We start from the raw sequence: 4,713 nt of genomic DNA, 5'->3' as shown, positions 1-4,713 counted from the left end.
AGTAAAGACAAAATCCCTTTAATAATATTTCTCCTCCATCACTGTTGTATGTATATGCAAATGTGAAAATCAATTTTTTTTAATTTAGCAAAGATAAATATAATTTCATAAACTAAAGCTAGTATTTATTTGAGAAACTATTAGCAATATTTCTATTTTAGGATTAAAATATTTTTTTCAAGTCTCTGTACAAACAAAGCCAATGTAGTCAAGATTAAGAGGGAAGTGGAAAATTGGGAAAGAATTTTTACAACCAGTGTCTCTGAAAAAGCCCTCATTTCTAAAATATACAGAGAACTGAATCAAATCTATAAGAATACAAGTCATTCCCAAATTGATAAATAGTCAAAGGATATAAACAGGCAGTTTTCAGAGGAAGAAATTAAAGATATCTATAAGCATATGAAAAAAATGCTCTAAATCCCTATTGATTAGAGAAGTGCAAATCAAAACAACTCTGATGTACCACATCTCACTTGTCAGATTGGCTAAGATGACAAAACAGGAAAATGACAAATGCTGAAGAGGATGTGGACAAATTGGAACACTAATGCATTGCTGGTTGAGTTGTGAACTGATTCAGCCAATCTGGAGAACAATCTGGAATTATGCCCAAAGGGCTATCAATAATTTCATACCCTTTGACCCAGCAATACCACTTCTAGGATTGTATCCCAAAGAGATCATAGAAGTGGGAGGAAGACCCATATGTACAAAAATATTTACAGCAGCTCCTTTTGTGGTGGCAAAGAACTGGAAATTAAGTGGGGGGGGGGGTGCCCATCAATTGGGGAATGGCTGAACAAGTTGCGGTATATGCATGTAATTGAATACTATTGTGCTGTAAGAAATGGGGAACAGATGGACTTCATATTTACCTGGAGAGGTTTATAGGAACTGATGCTGAGTGAGAAGAGTAGAACCAGTACAACCAGTACAACCAACTTGTACACAATTATAGTCAACGTATGTGGGATGACCAATTATGATAGACTGGACTTTTCTCGGCAATGGAGTGATATAAGTCAACCCCCAAAGACTCATGATGGAGAGAGATGTCTTCATCCAGAGAAGGAACTGAATTTGAATCCAGATTGAAGCAAACTACCTGCTCTTTTTCTTTTTCTTGTTTGGTTTTGTTTCCTCTTTCCCGTTATTCATTCCATCTGATACAATCCTTCTTTATAACCTGACTAATGTCTAATGGAAAGTATTTGCAGATCCTTTACTTGATTGTATGTCGCTATGGGGGGATGGGGAAGGGGGGAGGGAGGAAGAGAAAATTTGAAACTCAAGGAATTGTGGAACTGAATCTTGTAAACTAAAAGTAAACAAATAAATTAATAAAGACCAAATTTTTTTAAATGTTTACATATGGAAGAATAAGGTGGAAAATGTTTCTTTTAAAATGTTTATAGCTACAGATGATTTTATACTTAAAAATAACCTTCTCAAAGATTTAATTGTAAGAGTTATAATTGATCATCAGAAGTGCCTGGAGACAGTTTCAGAAATAGTTTCCTTCAAATATTGATTCTAAAAAACTAAATTGGGTTCATGAAACATACTCAATTGAAATAAAAAACCTCAGTCATCTACCATTAAAAGTTCAAGAAGAATTTATTGAGTTATGAAGCAACATAGGTTTAAAACAAGTTTCCTAAAAAAAATCATTAAATGAATTTTGACTTGGGATTAGGATAGAATTTCGAACAATTTCTGAAATGACCCTAAACATACTTCTGCCATTTTGTACTATGTACTTATGTGAAGTGGCATTCTCAGCATTGATGATTATAAAATCAAAATATCAACCAACTCTGAAAAAATGTTGAAGATTCTCTAAGTGCTGCAGTATCAAATATTCCTGCAAGATTTAATTCTTTATGTAAAAATGAACAAGCACATCGATCTTATTAGTATGCAAAATTGCTTTCATCTTAAATAAATGGTAAAGTTTTATTTATATATATATATATATATATATACACCAAAGAATTGTTTTAAAATAAATTTCTTTATGATTTGTTATCAGTAAATATTTGATTATGTACCTATTTCATATACCTATATACCTCAGGTCATGTAAAAATTTATCCCATGAAAAGGGGCTGCAAGTGGAAAAAATTTAAGAATCCCTGCTCTATTGGAGTACTCCTATCCCTCTCTCCTCTCCCTTCCTCTTCCTTTCACCTCCCCTCCTTCCCTCCACCATCCTCTTTTCTCCTCCCCTCTCCTTTCCTCTCTATATGGGATGTCATGCCTTTACCTGAGGGTACTCTGTCCAAAGGATTGTAAATTTCAATGGCTGAAGCCTATCTAGGTATGGTGGAGCTAGATTTCTTTCTTAAAGACAGTGCCTGAAATCCATTTCACTCAAGCTCCCAAGGTCTCTGCCCAAGCGTGTGGTTAGGATTGGATTCACTCCCACAAAATGACAGGTGTTTACCAAAACTAATAATTAAAAGGAGTTTATTATAGGAAAAAGAATAGTAAAGAACATTTCTTACATATGCAATATAGGCAACACAACAATGCTAATAATCTTAGTAAGATTAAAAGTATCACTATGAGCATAGAAGAAAATGAAAGAAAAAACATCACCAATCAGGGGAACACCAACTCTTCACTTTTTCACAGTGGCTGGGGAATCCCAGGTTTCAGCCTATGAGTCCTGACTAGGGGGTCCTAGGCAGAGAATCCTCTCCATGGGTGAGATTCCAAATTGGGTTTCTCACTAACTAACTTTTAAAGAATTTAGACAAAGAAGGCTTTGTGCCAAGTGAGTTGGAAAAGAAAGAGACTAGGACTCAAGGGTTGTTGATTGAATATAGGATAATCAGGGGAAGCAAGCTAAACCAACAAGGATGTGAGCGTGCCTGGTAAATATCTGTGGCCAAGGTCTTTACTTACTAAATAAACTCTGGGTGGATAGCCACTCCTCTCAGAGTTCAAAGGAATCCAGGAATGGCTAGTTCCTGGAGTCTACAAGCACACACAGATAGTAGGGTCATACCAGGGTCACAAAGGAAAAATTTATGAGCCATGGACTATATCATTATAAGGGGTAGAAATTATCCCTTCACCAAGTATGACTTAGTGGTTTTATTTTGGGGGTCCAATGGCTCAGAGTAAATTTAAATAGTAATTGTTTCTCTTTTGGCCAAGAAGAACCCTGAGGGTCTTCCCCTCCCAGTTTGATTTTTTTTTTACTAAAGGGGACCATCCCATGCCTCACTTCTTAAACAGTCCTAATCACTGAAGGAGTGTTGCCTCAGGAAAGACCTTAAGTCTTAGATCAAGGTCTCCCACTGCATCCTAGGCCATCTCCGGTCTACATCTAATCACTAAACCCAGATGGATCTAGAAGAGAGAGTGAGGTTGGTGACTTTGCACAGCCCTCCCTCACTTAAATCCAATTCACTTGCAAATCATGGCATCATCTTCCTGATGACATGGTCCTCTTCAAGAAAGAAGGACAAACCACACACACAACCTGTCCCTGAAGGACAGGGAGTCTATGGCTATGCTATAGTTCTTCCCTCCACCCATCCTATGCCCCCTAAAATATTCTTATCTACAATCCACCTTTCCACTTTTTCCATATCCAGCAAACTTTTAATTGTAATTTCTTTTTACCTTGAGTTAGTCTTTTTTCTTTCTCCAGTTCAGCAATGATCCTTTTGTTTATGCCATAGGATGTTCGTATAGAGAAAGAATGTACCAGGTCTAGAACTAGAGTAATTTTAGGTAACCAGAACTATTCAGTGGAACATAAGAGCAGATGTGGCCCACACTTAATATTACAGTATTTCCTTTTGTTAAGTAATATCCCTCATTGAGTGATTTACAAAAAATATATTTCTTCTCCCACACTTCCCCTCATATGTACAAATAGGAAATTGTGAGGCCATGGAGGAGTATGAAGTTATAGTTTTCAGCTACTGGATATGTTAGAGAGGTTAATTAATACATTTTTAATAGAAATATGTTCATTTTGGAATTTATTGTTTTCAGCAAATGTTCATGCAGTTTCTATTTGACTCCCACAATTTGAAAAATCACTGAGTTCTGAGATAGCTCTGAGATAGACACAAAGATGTCCATATGGGACACTTAATATTGCTAGGAATTTCCCCTTATATCAAGGCAAGACCTCCTTTCTCTGCAACTTTTACCCACTTCTACTTTCTGGGGTAAAGAAAAATAAATCTAACCCTTGTTCAAGCACATAGGAAATATTTGAAGACATCTCTCATGTCCCTCCCTACATCTTTTCTGGCTAAACCTTTACAATTTCTTAACTTGTACTCATTTGACTTTGTTTCTATTTGGAAAATTCTATCACCACCCTCCTCTGAATGGACAGTCAGTTCTGCTATAGCTTGGCTTATGTGTTCCTATGTATGTAAAACCAAGCAATAAAATCCACAGGGGAAAAAATGGGGTTGGGGCACCATAATAAAAAAATGTCATCAGTGATGCATTAAAAAAAAAAAGATAGGACCCAACAAAAATGGTAGCACAGTCTTATACGTGTTAAATGGTTAAATACACAAATATTAAAATAAATAGTGGCAATGTCCAAAAGCCTTGAGCTGTTGCTCAGTCTGCACTGTGGTTCCTACGGGGCCCAGGCTGGCAGAGTCAAGAAGTTTAGGCTGAGAAGTCAGAACCTCAGTGAACTGCAACTCCCAGAGGGGCCAAGTGGGA

The sequence above is a fragment of the Petaurus breviceps genome, unplaced genomic scaffold (genome assembly GCF_028583685.1).
Source record: "Petaurus breviceps papuanus isolate PSGF00001 unplaced genomic scaffold, PetGlider_PUasm1.0 181, whole genome shotgun sequence".
Classification (NCBI taxonomy): domain Eukaryota; kingdom Metazoa; phylum Chordata; class Mammalia; order Diprotodontia; family Petauridae; genus Petaurus; species Petaurus breviceps.
Note: the sequence above shows the minus strand (reverse complement) of the source record.